This window comes from Ambystoma mexicanum, chromosome 6p, assembly GCF_040938575.1.
Source record: "Ambystoma mexicanum isolate Mex_15411 chromosome 6p, UKY_AmexF1_1, whole genome shotgun sequence".
Lineage (NCBI taxonomy): Eukaryota > Metazoa > Chordata > Amphibia > Caudata > Ambystomatidae > Ambystoma > Ambystoma mexicanum.
Window position 1 is genome coordinate 343389245 of NC_090935.1, and position 23081 is coordinate 343412325.

The window sequence follows — 23081 nt, forward strand, 5'->3', positions numbered from 1 at the left end:
CTGCGCAGAGCAGTTTGAGAAACAACACACATGCAAGCAAAATGTGTAATATTTTCAGAAATAAAGTGTCAGGACAAGGAAACTACAGATGTTAAGAATATGGACAGTTGATAGGAATTTGATAAGCCAATACAATATGAACTGTAGTGTTTTATGAAAGTAGGCACATTAAAAATCTACAATTGTGACTAAACCCAACTATAAAAGGAGCAAGCACTGAGTTCTGACATATGGGAATTCTTTCAACTCACAAAGACTCCCAGGCAGCATACAGTATGGGAGGACAGATAATTTCCTTTCCCAAGCTAATGTACTCTTAGAAACCTAGCAACTTCAGATAAAGTACTGTTAGGGAGATGTATCATTTGTATGCTTCATCCGGTCTCCTTATGAGCCCCCAGCACGTGTTGCTGGACACCTGGACCATTTGCTTTCTATCCTGAATGAGTGGAGCCTTTTTCCATTCATTATTTTTTATGGGCTCTGTCTTTTGGAACTCTGTTCACTGTATTGTACCTGTCCTATGGAGTCTACTTTCCTCCATATCTCTTTTAAGGCATCTGTATTTTACTTTTGCAACACACAGCTTATGGCCAGTGTTGTTGGGAACCCTTTGGGTTCTCCTTTGAGATTCTTTTTCTTATCCTTACTTTCTACTGTTCTTACTTAGTATCTCTCCTAAACCTTTATAGTCTGAGAGATTGGCATACACCACATTATGTGCAGTGCCATGGGGATCCCGCTTCTCTCTACTCCTGTGACTATTTAGTCACATAGACAACCCTCTAGTTATGGCTGGTGACAGTGGACGTGTTCTACCAACTATTGTGTTATCTTTTATCGCAGGCTATGTTCATAGCCCTGGTTGTGCACAATAGGACTACCTAAGTTCTAACTTGGTGGCTCCTTTATTTTTTCACCATTACTAGCATGGTTGTTCTTTGTAAGCCCTTCTTCTACCATTCTGGGAGGGGAGGCCTGTGTGTGTGCTTTGCCTTTGGCGGGAACCTTTGGGTGTCCCCACCTAGGCTCCAGTGAGTCTGAGCAGGTAGGAAGTGGGGGAGGAGTTTTCCACCAACCTGTGCTTTGTCTGTCTGAGTGGGACCAGCTCCCACTGAGGGTATAGCTGTCCTGATTGGACAGTCATATGCCCCTTTCTGTAAACTGCTGAGAGAGATTGCAGAGGAGTGTGTGCTGGAACTGTTTAAAAAGTGAGGCTTCTGAGGTGAAAGGTAAGTCAACAACTGGATGCTGACATAATCGAAGAAGAATATGACCAGAAATACCTGCAGACCCTTGACAATACTGTGAAGCAACCACTGCTGTCCTGACCCCGTGTTCTGCGTGACAGAGGGACTCCAAGGAGGATGACTCATTCCCTTTGTCTTGTGGGAACAACCAGTCCCAAGACGAGCTTTAATCAAAGCCATCTCTTGAGGTCATGTGACTTTCCAGGGCTGAGCAACCCAATACTAGGAGACCTCCAACTAAATTAAAGTGCATCATCGTAGAAAGGCTGGATCTGAACAAGTCTTTTCTGAGCTCCAGGTGAATCTCCAGAGACCCAATCTGACTCATCCAAGTCCCTTCAGCAGAGTTCTGGACTCCAGTAATCAAAGAGGATTGACCCGGGCGAATCGCGTCCGTTGTTGGTGCTGCAGAAAAGGCACCAAAACCGCAGAGTGACCAGAGAAGTTGCTGAAATCCATGCCAGAGGTCCTCCCTCAAGACTGCTGCTCAGAGATCCCATCCATTGTCCTGCCTTCCGTCATCATACCAAAGAATCCAGAGGTCGGGTCCAGTGCTGCCACATCGAGAAGTGTCCAGCCACAAACATTTCTTCAAACCAAGGGTAGTGTGGGGGAAAAAGGTATTGCTTTCCTTAATCGAAATGTCACTACAGAGCATTGGAGTGCAAATAGGGGTGTCCAGGGAAACTCCCTCTTATCTCTGACAGATGTTGCTGCTTGTGTCCCTTTTAGCATGTCCTTTAACAGGGCCTGCAATGTTGGTTGTATCTTCCTCAATCTTAGGGACTAGAAATATCCACATGAGTTTTCATTGTTATTCTGCTTGTCAAGACCTTAGCCTCTCTGAAATGCCTTTAAGCTAGGGTTGCGTTTGCTTTAAAAGCCTTGCTATGTGGAGAAACTGCCTCTAGCACCTTATGCCTTGATAGTACAACACTAGCCAACACTTTTCCGTCCTAAAAAGCACTATCTTGTGTGAGTTTGTAGAGTAAATGTCTTTATTGTATTTCTTCTGAGTTTCACTAATAGGCGTTATTACCGAAATTACAATAGAACTGTATTTGTGTCAAAAGCTGTAACAAATGTAACCGTGAGCACTACCAACTAAGCAGTAGCCTTTTAAAAAGTATTCTAAAGAATTTTGGTTAAATGTGCTAAGTATTTAAAGCAGTATCTTGTGTAAATATAATAGATATATATTTTAATATGCATTTATGTGTGTTTCTTTAATTTGCATTACTAACTAGGTTCAGTGTACTTACTTACAGCTCACACCTTCCACTTATGATAGGCCTGACTGTTCTGCCACTCTACCAAGGTTTCATGAGTAGTACAGATGGATTCTAAGAGTTGGGAACCTACACACCATTGGGATAGCTTACTAAAGTCATACCTCCAAGTGGGACTTTAGGAAAACTCCCCTAACAGGCACAACTAAAGAAAGTGATGGGTGGAAGGTTTTGAATAAATCTGAACCACTAGCACTGCTCTGGGCAACCTTCCACACCACTGCTTTTTAGCCTGTCTGCGCCATTGCAAAAGGTGTCCAGCCATATGCAAATCAGTCAGGAACTGCCACCAATGGGAGCAGCCCTGCCCAAACTGATGGAAAAATAAATTGTATGGAAAAGTATCAATAGGTTATAAGCCAAAATCTGTAAGTCATTGATTATTTGTGCTATTATGATAAAAGTTGCATCATTTAAGTTGTGACACTCTGACCTAATTTAGCTACATATTACTCTCTCACCATTCAATCACTTCTATTTCAAACAGACAATTTTTTCAAGCAAACAATTGTTGTAGGAGCACCCCCACCTCTAGTATACAACAATAGATTTAATTTGCCAAGAACAGAAATATAATTAGAATTTGTTGGTGTATTGCAAAAAATAAAAACAAATCTCATCTATTTCTACATGTTATGCAGATCAGAAGCTTGGTGATGGAGTTAGCAAATTGTGCCAATATCGTATTCCTACAATACATTACTCATTGGCAGATTCAAACTAACAGACAATGCACAGGTCTAGAATCGAAAACACAGCATAACTCATTGGCAGCCATACTTAAATGAAAAAAATCAAATGCATTGTCTAAAGTGGCTGTCCCTGGCTGACTCATACACAAAGCCTAATAAAGTGATTGGCTTGGTGTGTCACATCTTAGACCACATAAACTTTATTATGCAATGCATTTTGTTAAAATAAAAATGTCAGCACTGGTGTGATTCGGCTTGGGTCCACTGAACCCATGGAACGCCCCTTTCATTTCCTCTTGAGTCCTTCATCAGGACAGAAAAAGATTTTGCCCCAACTTGGTTCTATATACACACAAAGCTTCTGGAACAGTTTTTCAAGAATCTTGTTTTTTCAGCTACAACTCCTACAAACAATACACACATCAATCAATCATCTACTCATGCTGCCATTTCTTTCAACTGCCCCCCCATGTTTAATTTCACACACAGGAGTAGGAAGGGGACATCTTACGTTGGACCATTCAATGTTGTCCATTAATGCATTCAATACAATTCCCAATTTGAAAATCACTCCTTAGTTAAACATTTTGCTGAACACATTCATGTGTACATCTAAATGGAAAAAACAAAAACGGGCGCCGGCTCTTTTCATTAATCCTGTAACATTGAATACTTCTCATTATATAAGTTCGAACTGCTTATCTCATACCATCTCGACATTTCATCAAACTCCCAACTAAGTGGAAGGGAAATAGGTTTAAAAGTTACTCCCATCAGACTGCCCTCTTCATTAATATGCCCAATGACTGCAGAGGGGTATGTCTACCATGATGTCACTTTGGGAACATTGCCCAATTATATGCATTGACCAATTAGATTGGGGAAAGTATAGTCACCTTAAAAGGTGAGGATACTGTTCTATTTCAAAATGATGTGCACCACCCGATGTAACCAAATTATCAATAAGTGAACATATACACATTTTAAAAAGAAAGTTTATAAATGGGATGACAATCAATTATAATCTTATGGTAATATAATCTTGGTTAGCTGATTATTTAGCAGTTTAACAGTCTGTCCCACTCAGGTATGGCCTTTGAAATATATCCAGAATCCTCTGATAGATGTCTTAGATTCATGAAATGGCGGTTTGATCAATTAGAAATGCTGGAACATACAGTGTCGGTGAAAAATCCCTTGAACAGAAAGACAATATACAAGGTGTAAAAGGTAATGGACAAGTAAGAGCACTTTGCTAACTTTTTTTAGAATGTGATAAAACTAGAAATTGTGCTTCACTCGGTTTGGACATTTTTCACATAACATTTAAACTTTTGATTTGGATCTATCCTGGATGCGGATTGTAAAGGGCCACCAAATTTCTTTAATAATTTCTACTCTGATAATGGGAGATATGACTATTACTAGATTGTGCTCAAATTGAATGAATTGTGATTTATCAGTGCAGGTTATTTTGAGGTTTTCAATTGATATTTTCTTTGTAAAGTGGTTTTCTATACTATGTAAGTGTATTTTTATTGCATTGTATTTAGCGTATACATATAAAGAAATAATGAAAACTTTTATTAAAGAAAACTATCACAACAATACATTGGTCTGTTGCTACTACAATGCAAATACCAACATAATGCGATAAAATAGGTAACACTAACCAGCCCAATGCTACAAGTGGAATTTGCTACAATGTGCTTAGAACACATGGAAGCGACAGCCCATCCTTTCCCTTGGGCATATATGAATTGTAACAAAACAGCATGTATACACGCATGCTTTCAATAGACTCCTCAAACAAGCTCACCTGCCCACCTCACCCCCAAGCCCACCTCAATGTACACAGCATCACCGCCCAGGGCTGAACACGGTTGAAGGGAGGTCAAAGAACACAGCAAGGGATGTGTAGCCAAGGCCAGACGTAAAAGATTGAGTTCATAATGAGGGGAGAAGGCCAAGCCTGAGCAAGGCAAGGGGTCCGGTCACAGAGGCCCGACCTGCAATCGCAAAGTGGGCCATGTAGTGCCACGCAGGGGTCAGCTGGCACACTGCCTCTCTTGGTGAAGATAGAAATTGTTTGCCTGTGTGGTGAGTAGGTTCATTTTGTGATTACAGCTTGCACAAAAGGTGGGTTTTAAAGGTCACATGCTGCCTTTTACCTGCAAATGGGCGATTCCCACCATTTCCGCTGATGTGGTGTCCTGCCCCAATCATTGCTTCCTTGGTTCAATCTGTAAGTGACTTTAATGCAGCACTCCAACTAAGTCAATGCCTAGTCTGGGATGCCCAATGGAAACCCTTATTTATATATTTTTATGTCAAAGTTCTTTAAATCTGGATGTTGAACCCTTATATAACGCCCCTCTCTTTGAATCCCCCTGACCTCACTGAGCCAAGAAGTAGGTTTGTTTTGCAAATTAAAAGATTTATTTGAAGAATTAAACAATATATATATCACACTTTTATGAACAAAATAATATTTGAATAGCACACTTATGAATATGGACGGTAATCAACAATGGGTAATATTACAAAATTAACAATCTCTTAGGAGGATGAATATGGAGGACACGGTAGCAGAGAATACTTTATGTGATTCAAGGAAATGCAATAATGGGAAAGAATGCAACACAGAAACACTCAATATGATTTCAATCAAAAGATTATATGGTCACTTTTTCCCCTGTGACTACTCACTCCCCCCTATGCAATATGAAGAGATGGAAATGAGGGCACACAGGTTTCCGGAAAACAATCAAGAAGGCAGTTCAATTCCAGCTCCCCCAGCAAGCTTAGAGAAACAGGTATGATTTTAAAACAGGCAAAATTACTTTTGTATGTGATTGCAGTGAAAGTGAAAATATGCTAAATTGCTTTTAATTCACTAAAGGAGGTTCAGCACTAGTGAGAATTACTTTGGATTGGTACAGGTCAACACTAGCAATGATTCATGAATGAGTATCAAATTGAAAACGAATTTCAGCAATTGAGAACAAGAAACAGCTATTTTGACAGAAAATGAAATTGAGCCAAATTGAAATTCGCTGCAATTTTACCGCGTCCGTAAATCGTAAGAACTATAATGAATAGGTTTGCTGGAAAGCTTAGGATATTAGCTTTAAAATTACAGTTAGATTTCGCTTCTAGGACGTGCGGTTCATCAGTTACAAAGGTTTTAGTGAAGGTAGATTTTCAGAAATAAAGTCAAGATTTCCAAATGACAGATCGCGCTTACAGATTTGAAATCAACAGGATGGACACAAGATTGTATAATGCAGTTCTGGACAGGTTGAAATGGATAGGAGAGGATTACTTTAAACTAAGAGCTTGGTTAAGGACAGTTCTAGACTAGATACTCACTCCTAGGCTTTGGAATGGAATGCGCCTCGTCAAAGATCTGGTCAAGGGTTTGGCTTCACTTGCCACTGGACAGTCTCAGGTACTGGGTTCTACTCACAGCGCGGCCTCTGGTCTGGGTCGGACAGGTTCTGGATACAGCACTGCTCTCTCTGGGTCTGGATCTTGGGTCTAGCATATGGTTCTTAGTGAGAAGCAAAACAGCTCAGCCAGGCTGTTGGATTTTGTGATGCCCCTTGGAAGGTTAGGGGTTGGAATCGGGTTTGCAAAATATTCTGAGGCCTGCTGAAAAGAGTTCAGCTTTTGGGATTGGGCCTTTGCTTCTGGGTTCTAGAGCTTGGTTCTAGAGTCTGGTCTCTGGATCTATCTGGATTTTGGAGTCTTCCGGATGGGTGCTTTGCAGGAATCGGTGAGTAGTGGAAAAGAGTGTGTCCTTATCTGTCCTAAGCAGTCTCCATTTACCTGTTTCCAAAGTGGATGGGTAGGCTGATTCTTTATGCCCAACCCTCTAAGGATTTGATAGGTTAGAGAATTCCCTGTCTGCTTACTGGAGAAAGGATCAGCGTGTCAGAATGAGTCAGAGTGATGCTGTGTTTATGGCTTAACTGAAATCCCTCCCCTTTGCTTTTACCTAGAAAATCAATTTTCCCCAGAAAACATATTTCCCAGATACACAAGTTGTTCATAATACATACACACATCACAGATTAATTAAGGCATGTCTCTGTTCAAGTCCTATGTTCCTAAGAGCTTGGATTCAGAAATGACAACATTTCACGCTTTTGGTGGGTTTCCCAATATTCATTCTGCTCCAAATTTGATACATGCGTGCATATCCTCTCAGCATATTACTGTAATTTCTTATGTTCATAGCAAAAACACAGCAGCTGCAATATTAATAATTCCGGGGTTTAGTCTCAGAACATCACACGGCGTCCAGTTTAGGCTTAAAATGTGAGTGAATTTTTCATTTTAAGAATCCCAAAATTTCATATTTTTGTCAGCTTGGTACACTTTGTTATACGCAATTTTATCAAATATATATTTGCTTTCAATTCAATAGACTCAATGGTTTGTCTCCGCCCCCAGATCTGGCTTGACTCAGAGGTCACATTTCCTGTCTCTCCCAGAGCAGTTGTTGACCAGTCACACCCAAATCAGCATATTCCTTTTCATCCCAAAGCCCCCATTGTTCCTTCCTCCAGGCTGCAGAGAAAATCTCCTCCCCTCCGGATTTACATGTCAATGCGATATCCTCTCCTCTTGGTGGGAAGGCCCCAGGTGTGAAGGGTTCTCATGAAAATAAGGCCTCTTGAAGTTTTAACTAAATCAGATTACTTTCTGGTCAATTGCAACATAGTTCCTTCTAAAAAAAATAGCATTTATGAACTCAGAATAAGCAACATACCTTTAAATCAAGTTTTTTTCAACAATGAAATCACTGTGTGGCACTCTATAAGGCATTTTAATGGAATTCTCTTCTTTGGCATCGTTTGGGTTCAGTTGTTCAATTTTACACAAAGAAATGGTTTTAAAACGCTGGCTTTCTGGTAAAGGTGAGCAACGGTACTACACCCATTTTTGACAGCTGTCTTTCCATCAGTATCTTTAAAAGGGGATTTTGCTCTGATAGCATAGGATTCTTGCTGATATTGTATTGATGTGGATTCTTGCAGTAGAGTAATGTGGAACACCCAACAAAGAGGTTGGATCTTTTAGGTGCTTTGTGAGCCATGATTTTAGCACATTTTTGACAATCAAGAAAACGGATTCCCAAACAGCTTTGTATTTCTTTTGGCAATCAGCATTGCTATTTCCAAGTGGTTTCACGCTACTTTGTGGGTAACCCCATGGTGGTTTTTGGCAGTGGTCTCCTGTGCTCACTAAAATAGGCAAAAGTGCATGGCGGCCTGTTTTTCAGGTTTTCACTGCGCATTTTCTGGTGATTTTGAGCGAGCAGCATGCTTTCGGGTGGCCATTCTGATGTTTCTGCTGCCAGCAATGCACAGTGATGTTGCAGGGCTTCGATGAGTGGGTTGATACTTGATACATCCCACAAGACGCCCCACCAGTCTGAAATACTCCCATCAGGGCGTGCTCTCCCCCCTGCCCCGCCCCAGAACTCCCCCACCTCACCCAATGCCCCCCGCCCCATTAGTATGCCCAACAACCGTCTCCCAAGGGTTGGTGGGGATGTGGTGTTATAGGAGTTGCTGCTAATAGTGTAATCCACCAAAACATCCTTAACAGTCGCGCGGCCACCAGCATTGCAACCCGATTAAGTAGAAAACATGTGTAGCAGGCAGTTGCAGACCCAAGTATAAGGCATCCTGCATACTTCAAACTTAAAATGTTTAGCAGCCGGTCCGCGACGTTTAACAGATCAGTTAATCCATTTCCTACTCTGGCAATCCCGCTGCTATCGTTTTCCATACTTAAAGCACCGTTTGCCGTCCAGCTGTAGGGCTTCCCCTCCTTGAGATGTAAGCGACATGGGACGGAAGCCTGTTTCAAATTAAAGAAATGCAATGCAGCATGAAAGGAGGAAGGCATTTTAGCTTGGGGGAATTCAAACCGTGCCAAATGCACATACAAAAAAAAAGTAGACTCATGCCTACCGAGGCCCAAAAAAAAGTTTCATCGGGTGAAAGAAAAAGGGGGTAGGGGTGTAATTGTTTCCAGAAATGTAATCCTAGATGTGTGCATGCACTATTTCTTTTCATTCCAGCAATCACGTCGCTCTAATCACCAGCAGGCGCTCGGGGGAATAGTCAGACGCTCTCCAGCACACAGGAGCCGGCCGTGGCCAGGACACAGTCCACGGGTCTGCATGGAGTGGGAGTGGTACAGTCCAGAGCTCCCCAGAGTTCCTGTGCGATTGGTTCGGCCCTGGAGCAGACTGCATTCCGGAGAGCCATGCAGGCTGAGTGCTCTCTGAATGAGCTGCTGTGAGTGCTGGGCGCACTTCAGCTTCGCGTCCCGTGTTGCTGGATCACTTTAGTCCCTGGACATTTCATCTCCCACCAGGAGGCCGCCGAGAACTCGTCCAGCATAGATAGGGGAGCACAGGAGAAAGGGCGCAGAACCTCTTATTAGCAACAGCTGTGTGGGAATCCCGTACCTCTCCATGGTAATGACGTGTGCACGTATGGGCTGGAGCTGAAACCTCCCTGCAGAAAGACGCTTCTCTGGGGTAAGCTGCAGAAACTTTGCACTGTGCCTTGAGCCCTGGTGCCCTTTGCGCACCCTCCTCTTGCTTTGTTTTTAGTCGGTGCGTCTGCCTTCGTTTTTGTTCGTAGTTGAATGGAGAGCGATGAATAAGGCTATTGTGTGGCGGAAAGGGGAGGGTGAGAGAAGCTGCTGCGGACCCCGGGTGTCTGTGTGTGGACAGCTCTTTCTGTATATGAAGTGCTGTGGGGCGATGCACGGGGACAATGCCTGCCCGCGGCAGCGGCGGAAAGTTTTGCAGTGGCTGGAAAGTTCCCGTGCCTGGTGAATGAATGACTGGGAGCCGGTGTGGAGAGGATGGGGCAGTTGGAGTCAGTCTGAAGGAAGCGATGTGTATCTGTGGCAGTGGGCAGTGAGTAGCCCTGGTACTACCTGAACTGCAGTTCCCTGCTGCTGGACACCTGCTTATTTGAAGGGGTGCTGAACACACGCCCACCTCCAGGAAGTTCCATTTTTAACTTTTTCATTTTTCTAGAGAAAATCCTGCTTTCACCTCTATTGAGATATGAGACTGGCTTTCTTTTTGTAAGAGACTAAGCAGTGGCCTATAATGGCGTGGCAACCTCCTGCCTTCCGCAGTCTCTCATTTGAGCAGGTATACAGGGTTTGCGTATTCCCTACCGCGCGCCAATAAAAATCGTATTATACCTGGTGTAAGTTTTTTTTTATTATTTTTTTGTTTTTTAGCTCCTGAGTTTTTGTGTGGGGGGGGGGGGTGCATTACTATAGAGAAAGGGAACCGTTTCCTTCTCTGCAACCTCCACATAATTCTTCCTGGTCGATGGTGGACAGTCCTGGTTGGAGCAGACAGGACTGTCAAGTTGTCGGAGGATAAAAGGTACCCTCCGCCCAGCCTTTTTTCATTCGGACCTGAGGCATGTAGTCTTGCATCTCACACCGGGAAACTACCGCAAGAACTAGAATGTAAAGTGAGGAGCGCGGGGAGCGAGTTTCTGACGCCTGACATGCGTGCTGTTGTCCGAGGGCTCTCCTCGCGACTTTGACAGGTTACGAGTCATGCCGGTGTCAGGCAGGGACTAGCCATTTCCCACAGAGAGTATAGCGAATACATGCTCGCTCTGAACACGTTTTGCACGTCTTCGGGCTGAAGCTTCCTTAAACCGAGCCCAGCCCGAGCTTTCCGTGGAACAGGATGCAGCAGGAGGCGCGAGACAAAGGGGAAACTTTCGCTGCCTCTTAGCGTAGCCCCCCGCCCCCTCTTTGTCTGAGATGACTGGTGGTGAGCAAATGGTCTGTGTGGGCGGGGCGAGACATTACAAGGATGCACGAGTGTGTCATGTCCTGCAACTGGAAGATGAATCGCTGTAACTAACTTTCTCCTTTTAGCTTTCATGGCGAGTCCGACTGCCTCTCGCATGACTTTATTTTTTCCGCGTGTGGTTTAGAGCCATGTGTACGAGCGTACCCACTCCATACGAAGTTTGGAGATTTGTTTTACAGGAATCATTTGTTACTACACGAGGAAGTACTATCCAACATAACGAAGCTTGGTCTTATTTCTGTGATATCATGTATTATAATTGCAGAGCTACTGTCTATATTGCTTGTTTGCAGAGGTTGCCCAGTTCAAGTATTGAACGGAGCATGGAGGCACACACAGTAACCGAAATCCATAAGCTTTGACACTGCCATACGAATGGCTTTTGTAAGAATATGTGGGAATTTGTGCACTGTTATGTTAATGTGTGTTTAAATAGTGCACATCTGCCAATTGTGTGTGTTAGTGGAGTGTGTGTTTTGACATGAATTTAGTGTCTTGTTTTCTTAGGTGTTTGTGGATGTGTAGGAATGCCGCCAGTGCTGGAAATAGATTTTTTTGGGGGGGGGGGGGCGCCTGTCACCTCTTTGCATGGGCGGGGCTCTGGGAAGGAGGGGCGGGGGCAAGGGACGTGGCACCCAGCCAGGATGCGCAACACAGATACTCTTCATAGAACCCAATCCTAGCGATTTGCATAAAAAGCAAAACAGATTATGGGAACATCATAATGTCAACAAATATGTGACACTTTGGCAGGGATGTAATTTCACCAAAATTCCAGGGGTAGGTGAAGTGGCATCACATGACCCTTGACCCTTGATAGCACACAACCTTTCACCCCATAACGGCACCAGAGCTGGCATCACATAGCATTGCTCCTTAGTACAATAAGAAAAATATGGTTTCATTATCACTGTATGAATTATGTTTCATACAAGAATGGATCACCAGATGTAGCATTAATATCGGGGTGTGTGTGTATAGGCTCATATTACAAAATTACTGTGAATGTAAGCAGACATCCAACACACCATCCTGGACTATTGTACATCACTCGGGTTAACTGTAAACGGAGCATCTTGAAGAGGCCTAAACCCCAAAGCACAGGGATCCAGTGCCTGTCAAGTGTCTGGCCACAGATTGGAAACAGCAACTGACCAACACAAGTCCAACCAGAAGACAATCGGGGATGTACCACTTCATGCTTTTAGACTTGAACAATATGCGCAGGGATTTTCTTGTCAATATTGCACTATGAACCATTGCACAGCAACCCACTTCCACCAGTCAACCAGAGCCTGAATATCCCCCAACTATTTTCACCAGGGGCACCCCACCATCCACTGAGAGTCGCTAAGGGCCCTCTGCCAATAGCTTTAAATGTCTGGCACCCACACACGCCCTCCAACACCTTACACCTCCAATGCCTTGCTCCAACACGTTCAAATGTACACAGTGCCATCCTCCAGCAACTAAGTCTCCAGCATTCTCCAACACCATCAACCTCAAGCAAACTACCAACCTATGTTTCCAGTACCCTCCTTCAACACCCCAACAGTGTGAGTCTCAATTACCCTCCACAAACATCTTATATCTGCATTCAATGCATTTCAAGTCTTAGGACACATTATGTCTCAAACACTCTCTCCCAACATCTGTAACTCACTAGTACAACATCTTCAGTCTCCAGTACCAGCCTCCATATCATTGAGCCTCAAGCACACACCTCAAACCCAGAGAAATGGCAGTGGTTAATAAGGATTTGAAACTGTCCAGCTTTCATCTTTCGAGTGTGTTGTGCGTTGCCCCTGAGCTATCCTTCCAAATATATATTATTTTTTCTTGAGGAAGCAACATATGGCTTACTTCAAAGGTAAAGGGCAACTTCATGTACATTCATTCTCACCATGTGTCTGTCTACAGTGTGCCTGTGATGCAGGTCTGGCACGTCTGGGTCAGGTCACATACTGGCCAGGCAGGATTGGTGGTAGAAGCCACTGGGGCGCACCCCTCTCCTCACAGGCCCAGTAGCTCACTGGATGTGCAAAGCGGACGAGGAACAGAGATTTGTGTTCATGCTGTGCTGTTAATGAGTACTGCAGGCTGCTCTTACCAATTCTCAGCTAGCCAGACATAGCCCCCATACCCTTCTGTTGCTACAGTGCTGGATATGAGCCGCACAGACAGCCCCGCCTCTTAACCCAACTATTCAGGCATTCTTCACTAACGGGCAGCCGACGTGGTCGTGATAGTGGCTTCAGTCTCGATTCCAGGTGAAAAAAGCTGTGCCACATTTTGATACATTTACAATCGCCTCTTTCAGGTGCAACACCGATATCTGCTCTTGGCACTGCCTCTTTGTCCAGTGGCAAAGGGGTAGCAAGGGCCGGCTTAGAGTTAGCAGGGGGGTTAGGGGTTGCAGGGCTAGCAGTGCTATCCTTGGCAACCCCCAAATGACGTCCCTGAGCTTTGGATGTTTTGCTATAGAGGAAACATGTATCTCTGTGCCAGCTCTACATCACCTTTCGTCTATTTCAAAAGCTTGGAGAAAAACTTTCTTTTTACAGATGAAAAAATTGTTTGTTCGGTAATGATTTGCGTGCTGCAAGGATGCAATGCCATGGCAAACCAATTAAACACCCAAACAGGAAACATGAGTGCGATCTAAAATAATCCTTGCTTACAGATGAGGGTAAACATGAAAGCACTTAGCTGTTTACCCTCTCATCTGCCTTCTTGTATTTTTTTGTAAATTCATTTAACGGACGGTGGTGCTCACAAGTATTATTTTCCTTTCTTCCCAAGGAAAATAATCCTTGCGAGCACCAGCGGAAGAAAGAAAAATAATTCATCCCTGCCTGTTAAAACGTGAAACATAAGTACATTATTTTCATACCTAAAGTAGCAAAAACTATGGAAGACTCAGCAGTCGGCACAGCAGTGCTGAACAGTACAAGATGGCGATGGTGCTTCAGGGCAGAAAAGTATGGCACTTCACTTCCTAGAGCACAACGATTGGCTGCTTCTGTTCCTCCTTATGATTGGCAGCTGAAGCTGCTATTCAGCTTCAGGCCAATCATAAGGATTAGCAAACAGCCAATCATTGTTATGGAAAGGGCCAGTCACGCGCTAATATCCGGTAGCAACTGAGCAAAGCAAAAAGGGTTTGAGATGGGGGTTCTCCCCGCAAACATTTTTTTAAATAATGGGTTCCACTGGTGCATTTTACAGCACTTTCTGTGAAAAACTGGGTAAGAAGCCACAGTTTGCAATTACTTTTGTATGGTAGCAAATGAACAAGCCCAATGGATGTAAGTCATCAACCGTGCTCGGGCTATTGTCCAAAACATTTTCATGATGCCTTTTCCCACAATATATGCCAGTATATGAAACCCTTTCATGCTGGCTGTACCCATACATGTTCATGAATGCTGCACCACTATATGCCAGTATTACCATATAAGGACTCCAAGCCAGTAAGAAATACCATGCCACAGAAAGAAAGTATATCCGTACTGGCTATACAAAGATAGGCCAGTTTATCAAGTAATAACATTTAGGTTTGCTTTGACCTTTGATGGCTAGACTGCAGCCACCGATGTAAGCCAGTCTAGCCACGTAATAACACTTATGTTTTCTTTACTCTTGATGCCAAGTAAAAATGCCATGCCATATTAAGAAAGTATATGCAGACTGACACTACTAGTTTTTATTTTTTTAAGTGCTTATAGTTTAATTAAACCTTTTGATCTGTAGAAAAGACAATCAATTTAGATTACCACAATTAATAGCAAATGGATTAATTAAAATTAATAACATATCAGTCTACTAGTGTCAACCTGCATATACTTTAATAATGTGACATGGCCATTTTTACTTGGCATCAAGGCAAAAGCAAACATGATGTGTTATTACATGGCTAGGTTGGCCTTCATTCAATGTATGCCAGTCTAGCCACGTAATACTACTGCACTTACCATTTTTGCTTTACCTCTTAGGGCAGTACCGTGCATCAAGGGTAAAGCTAAAAATAGGTGCCGTACCCCCCACATGTAGGGACCCCACTGAGCAGGCCCTCATGGGGGCTGACGCATACACTTTCGCCCATGCATTCACACAACTACTTGCATGCACACATTCATAAAAACAAATGCACCAATATTCATGCATACATACAATCAATCCTCACAGGCATACTTGGATGCATATCGCATAAAAAAAAAAACTTTCCTTACCTTCATGTACTGTCCACACGTGGCCGCACCACCCCGCAGAGACCAGGTGGCCCTCCCCTCCTCTCTGCAACATAAACATGCTGACAGACAGGAGAATACTAATCTCTCATCAGTCTGCATGTCTATGTTGCTAGCACAATGAGTTGGTGGGGCCAGGCTTTCCGATGACCTACTGCCTCATTATTTTGCGCTATGTTTATTGCAGAGCCATTTACAAACAAAAAACAATTGCATATTCAGGGGCGTGCCCCTGCTCAGAGGCAGGCAGCACAATCCCCATGCCAAATAAAGCTTATGTGAGACTGTACTGCCTGCCACTCCGGCAAAGGGATGAACTGCCACTCCGGTCAGGGAGCAGCATCCCCCTGCCCATAGTGGCAGCCCATCACTTGAACCAGGTTCTTTACTCATATGCTATACATTGGCATAATATGCTTGTGACCTTATGGCCATCTGTTCTACAACATGCCATCTGTTGCTACTATCCACTGCTTAATCTTGTACTGTATCCGATACCCACCAACTTGAATATAGTACCCTTCACCTTCCACTGTGTCTTCACACAAGCCTTACACAAACCAAGTAATTTCTAAGCTCCCTAACAACAATATCACCTGTTCACTTTTAATACATCACCATGGTCCTCCACCAACCCAAAAGCAAGCGACAGGCTCCCGCTTTCAACACCCAGCAAAATCCTGGTGCACACTGCATGCAGGTAGAGATGAAATTGAAATGCAGCCTATCTTATAGCAATTTCTGCTGTGCTCCCACTAATCAAGACATCGCCCCACCATTTTACTTGTGGAATCTAAAGTGCCAAGTGGTGATGCAAATGGTAAAAGCGCTGCTATAACACATACTGACAAAATAACATGTACCACACAGTGCCATGATATGACCGTGCAGTTTTACCATATACCGCACACTTACCCACACCCACTATTTCAAAATCCATATATTCATACCTGCTACCTATTTATAGCCTTTCTCTCTCACAAATGCTCACAAAACCGTGCCCTAATATACAAAGCTATAAACTGGCTCTCGCTCTTACTCTTAACTGGCAGTTTCTTCTGCACTGCCCCTTTTGGGGTGGGCAGACTAATTTGTATAAGGGATTTCGCCTTCCTTAATCTGGCAGACTGACTACAAATCAATATAATCAAAAGCTGCCTAGGCTAATTGTCATTTGTAATTTATTACAATCTTACAATCTTTTTATCCTTTACCTTCAGTTATTTGAGTGTGAGCCGTACAAACCTCCCAATGCTTGGTCCTTCCAGAAAATGACACACAGCAAAACATTGTGTGTGTTTTTGCACCACTGTGACTCTGATCAGGACTGCTTGCATGGCTCAACACACAGAACAGGACATTCGCTCTGTATGGAATCTGGTGAATACCCAATCGGACTGAAAAAAATTGTTTGAATAAGAGATTTGATCAAATACGATCTAATCTCCCATTCGAATGGCATTCTAGTGAACAAGGGGAGCAGGTGGTTGCAGGGGTGCCCCACCGCTCCCTTATTCACTGTCATCCGGGATTGCAGGGGTGTCCTCCCACCAACCCCCCATTTACCCCACCAGACTGCTTAAAGATTAAAAAAAAAAGGAACCCTGTGGCATCGGACCCGACCCGCGTTAGAGGGACGGATACGATGGGGCAAGGAGAAAAAAGGTAAGTAGGGGAAGGGGGTGAGGGGTTTGGAGTATGGCATGATTTGATTTGTTTGGCTGAAGTGAAAACAGATTTGCGGAGAAATTGACTACAGTCAATCCCGCTGCAAATCTTTACACTTCGGTCAAGCAACCCAAATCCTGGGATCCACTTGGGGACTCCTTCAGCATAACATTTTGATTTGGGAAGAGAGGTATGGATCTCTTTAAATTCGGCTTGCTCTTTTGCATGTGAAATGGGCAAACAGGGTGCTTATTGATCCATAAGCGCAAGTTATCATGTTTTTAAATGGCATATGCCACTGCAGATCACTGCGCTGTATGCATGCCCCCATGGAGGTGGTCCAGGAGGATTATCTACATAATAAACAAGGAAACGCACACACTCTACACTACAGCATCCAACTCAACGTAAGATCAGTGGCCAAACACAAAACAGAAGTGTAAGATCTTCTAAGCGAGGGCGGCAATTAATGGGCGGCACGGATGCACTCTTTCCCACGGAAACATGGCTATCGGACAACTACAAAACAATCGACCGTGAAGCCGTATCGGACATCTTCAAACTAATATATGCCAACAAAGAAAACCGAAGAGGAAGTGGAATCACAATGGTGCACAAAGACCTCATTTGCGCCACACCACCCCCCTACTTACATAGAATACTGCAAATCTCTCCTCATCAAGCTCAACAACCAAGGCAACTTACTGTTCCTCCTGATCTACAGACCGCCATCCTACAGCCCACGTTTTGCGATGGATTCGCAGACTCCATCACCAACCTTTCCACTTATCATAACATAATTATGTTTGGGGATTTCAACATCTGGCTCGAAAAGGAAAATAAAACCACTGCAAACTCCCTCGGTGCCCTACTGGAAACACTCCACTTCAAGCAAATAGTGAATAGTCCCACCCACGGACCTGGTCGTACCTTTGGTGCAATATTCTGCAGAGACGCCCTCTCGACCACTGCCCCACTGTTACCGATTTATATGGAGTGACCACCACTTGATCCCATTCACTGTCAAACTCCCAAACTGCGTATTGCTTGGAAACACAATACTGTACGCTACCAACAAAAGAAACTGGAAGGGTCTTGATCTAGACTCCCTAAAAGAACTGAACAAATCTGCTAAACCAAACATCCTCCAGTTAAACAGAATGACTCCATACTCAAGGAAAAAAAAAGACTTGACGCCTGGACCACAGCAAACAACAAAACGGCAGCAAGATGGTTCACAGAAGAACCGAGGGAACTCGGAAAACCAAATTGCAATCTGGAAAAACTATGGAGAAACCATTATTATCAATCAGACAAAATACCAATGACAACTTAGAATGCACACAAGTATTTAAAGCAAAAAATCATACTACGCCACAAGAATCCAATCAGCAACAAACCCACAAAAATAACTATTCAAAATCATCAAAGAAATTAAAAACCCAACATGTTGCAACAAAGGCTTCATGTCATCACAATTCCTATCTGACAACCTCACTAACCACTTAAGAACAAAAATAGAAACAATCTATCAGACCATTGAAGCAACCCATGCAGGAATAATGGAACCACCAATGGCAGCAACACTCGACCGATTTAAAACCCATAGATGAAGAAGCATTTAACACACTAATAAAAGGCACGCACCTTGCTGAATCCCCCTGTGACCTATGCTCACCAGGGATAGTCGGAGAAATGCTCAACCACAGAACCCCAGAATCATACTTACGGCTACTGATGAACCTATCCCTAAACACAGGAATGGTACCTAAAACCTTAATCAGCATACATCAAGCCCTTCCTAAAAATGAAATGGGAAGTGTAGAAGATCCAACCAACTACAGACCTATATCAAATCTACCCTACCCAGCGACTATTGGAGAACCACTATTGGAGAATCTACAAAATCCTGATCAACATGGTAACCAAAAGACCGCTCAACCACTGCCAAGTCGGCTTCCGACCCATGAGTGCAATGGAATCGGCACTTCTATCCATATGGGACGACATAAAAATAAATGCAGACCACAACACCCAATCGACCCTCATACTACTGGACATATCAGCCACCTTCGACACGATCGGAAAGACAACTCAAATCCAGAGACTGGAAGAATGTGGCATAATAGATTTCGCTCTACAATGGCCAAACTCTTTCCTCACTAACCGAAAGAACATCCAGCACCATAAATATCTCCTGTGGCATACCACAAGGTTCTAGCCTCTCCCTAGTCCTCTTTAACATATACATGACCGCCCCCCGATGAAACCCAAATCGAACCAACTGACAGACAGCCTATAACTACGCAGATGATGGCTAGCCCATCTTCAAGATGACCCAAACGCCCTCAACAAATGCCTCACAGACCTATACACCTGTATGACAATGAGCAATCTCAAACAAAACCCGACCAAAACAGAAATAAGGACCGCCCAGTGGACAATGAAACAGACACATAACTGAACTGGTCACCAGACATGGGAACCCAACAGCAAGCATCTGCCATTATAAAACCTGGATATACTCATGGATAACAGACTGTCACCATAACCGCAAGTCAACGCAATAGCTAAGAAATGCTTCTAGCTCCAAGGATTAATTAGAGGAATCCTCCCCTACCTCTCCTTGCCACCCAGAACCCTTGCAATAATCTCCTTAGTATTATCAAGAATTGACTATGCAAGCAATCTCTACCTTGGAATGCCAAATCGTCTCACTCAAATTCCCCAACGCATCCAAAATACTACAGCAAGGATACTGCTGAGACTAAACACAAGAGCCCACATTAAACCAGCCTTGAGATGCCTACACTGGCTCCCAGTAAAAAAAAAACGCATTAACTTCAAAGCCCTCTGCATCACCCACAAATCACTACACAAAAAAAGGTACCGAATTCCTCTGAGACAAAATCAACTGCTACCAACCAGGAAGAAATATAAGATCAAGCAATGACCTCCAAATCGAAATGAAAAAAGGAAATTCGGAGGAACTGCATTCTCCTGTCTAGTAGCCAATTTATGGAATTTAATTCCGAAGGAAATAAGAATGACAGAAGATCACCTTACCTTCAAGAAAATGACTGAAAACCTAGCTATTCAACCACCCGAGACTAGCATAAAAACATGCACCACCCACAACTGTCACCACAAACCGAAGACAACCAATGGACAGTAGGGATCCTAGAATCAACAATAAAACAACCGCACTGTGCTAGCCACAAACTACCTTGCTCCTAGCTTCTCTCCACCATACACCACACATAACTCAAGCGATCCAATAGGCCAGCCCTACCACACACAACCCACACACCCACCAAAATAACAAACCGCCGCAAACAAAAAACCCAGACACTGGATGTTGCCCCTCTGGACACCACGCCAGTGCGCACAATCCAAACACTCAGAAAGACGGCACGCACAGAAGTCCGTTTCTCCTGGTTCTGCAAGCACCAACAGAAGAGCACAACCTCTATCCTATCCCTCTACCCTCCCTAACCTTCCCAACCCACTTTCTTACAGAGTCACGTGAGCACCTGAAGACCATTGAAATGGTAGCGTTGCGTGGTATAAATCAACATAGCACAGCATATAGCCACACTAGGAATCAACACCAGTTATGTGCCATGGTTCCAGTGCCTAGATCCGCCCCATCGAGATAAGCATGAAATTCCGTTCAGGCTGGACTCCAGAGCACAAACAAAAGCAGTCTGGTTCTACACAGTTGGACTCAACAAAATATGGCCCGTAGTGTCATTGTTATGGCCAGATATAGGCCTGGGATTCTCTTTACTAAGGGACAGATATCTAATACTTGCACCAGTACTAAATGTTAAAATGCATTTAGTACGCGTTTTGCTGGGCAAACAATGAATCCGAACTTTTTTTAAATGTCTGCTGCATAAGATATAATTAAATGCACATTTCTTTATGTTCTGCAGCAAACATATAAAAACTTCTTTTTGCTTTTTTGCCCAAGTGAACACATTTTCATATAAAATAGATTGGGGCTAAACATGTTTGCTCTGTTCCCTATTGTATAAGCAGACCCATTGGTGCTTAGTACATGTGTACTATTTTATTGCACACGGGCAACGTTTAGATACAAATCCATTGTCCCACGCTCCACCAAAATGATGTATTTTAGCATGTTTAAGTATACCATGCGGTGAATATGGTTGAGTGCAGGGATGTGGCCTAGCTTTGTATGCACTGTGTGATGAATCCCTGATGTCGTCACTTCTCCCCGAATGGGAGCCCACTCCCGTGAGGCCAAGGAGGTGAGGCTGCTACCCGATACTCCCTCTGGGGGTGGTATAATGCAGGAGCAACGTGCTCGGGGGCAACATGTTCACCTTGGAAGCAAGACGTCTCGGAGCAACACGTGTTTGATCCCCAGGTCCGTGCTAAGAAACCTCTGGGTATTAAGCGCCCTATCATATCATATTGGGAGGGACCACCCCCCTCCAACCCCTCCCTTTCAGGGATTATTGGGAGGGACCACCCCCCTCCAACCCCTCCCTTTCAGGGATTATTAAGACCATCTAGGGTACAGTCCTTGTAACATCAACACCCCAACACGGTTTTATATAATATTTCTATTTTTTATTTAAGCTTTCAATCGGAGGAAGGAAAGCACCCCCCACCTCCCCAATACATCAATGACCTGAGACAAGAAGGGTTGCTGTGGGACAGAACTACTGATTTTGACACAGGACAGTGGACATTTAAATTAAACGGACATTCTGAGATCGTTTTTAGTCTTTAGTGGACGCAGGGAAACTCTGAGAAATAGGGACAGTTGGGCCCTTTTCCTTTCTTTTAAAGACGAATAAAATTCTTTACCAACCATCATGCCACCTTTGTGCCAGTCTCCTCCTGCATGTGAACCCTGAAATGAAGACAACAAGAGAGAGAATTGGTTAGCCCATGAGCAGGAGTATCCCCAGGGAGTCCTATGAAAACGAGGCTTCTTCAAGAGTAAGCTACCCAGTGGCGGCTGATGATTTTATTTTAAATTGGAAAGGCATAGATATTTCCCACAAATATGTCGGAGCATAGCAAGACCATCCAAACCAACCAAGCGATATTTGGGGAATTCTCCTACTGAGATTTTGTTTTTTGTATAATGTGTTAAAATTGTACATTTTAGAGAACACTAAATGAAAAATTGGGTAAGAAGCCAGACCGCTTGCAATTGGTTGGGTTGTTTTGGGTAACCAACAGTGCTCAGCAGCATTTCCCAACACATTTTCATGATGCCTTTTCCCACAATATATGCCAGTATAAACACATTTTCAGGCTGGCTGGGCCCATACATTGCAGGCTGCACCAACATATGCCATATATAAAAGCATACTTCTGTTTGCTTTGCACATAGTTCCAGTAGAATAAGAAAAACATGTCCATGCTGGTTCTGTCAATATATGGCACTATCCCCATGTAAGAACATACTTCAGTTGTCTTTACCATTAAAATGTCAGGCCACAATAGGAAAACATGTACAAACGTACTGCACTAAAATACCAGTCTAGCCATGTAATAACACATCATGCTTGCTTTTTCAAAGATGTGGAGTAAAACATGCCATGTTGTAGTACTAAATAGCTAGCCTGACTGCACCACAATGCCATTCTAGACATACTTGTTTTTTCAAAGATGTCCAGTAAAAATGCCTTCAGTTCATGATTTTTTACTGGGCACCTTTGATTTTGCCTCTTCGCCACCCCGCAAAGTCAGCAGCTTGGGTTAGTATATACATGCACAAGAACAAGCCACCACACAACATTCACTTGTTCATTGGGACAGCAGTTACTCGCACACACATACATTCACTCATTTATATGCTCACCCACCCATGCATCGTACTCGCTCATTAATTCAAACACGCACACGTAACAGAATACAGATTCTTTCCTTCTGCCCTGGAATCTGCTCCTTTCTGCACGCCAGCCTCCTGGCTGCAAAAACAGTAGATCTTCGGCTCCTGTCACATTTGAACAACAACATGGAAGAATATTGCTTTCTGGATCCTGCACCTATGCACAGGTGCCAGA

General features: G+C 43.6%; 1 protein-coding gene across 2 annotated transcripts in view; it reads left to right on the plus strand.

Annotated features, from left to right (window-relative positions):
* The first annotated feature begins 9347 nt into the window (after positions 1 to 9347).
* Positions 9348 to 23081, plus strand: part of RAI14 (retinoic acid induced 14) — a 528112-nt gene continuing 514378 nt past the window's right edge. Inside the window, exon 1 of one of the 2 annotated variants that reach the window (XM_069627100.1) lies at positions 9348 to 9793. The gene's annotated coding sequence lies outside the window, so the exon portion shown is untranslated. The remainder of the gene's footprint in view (positions 9794 to 23081) is intronic. The other variant, XM_069627101.1, reaches the window with a different exon arrangement.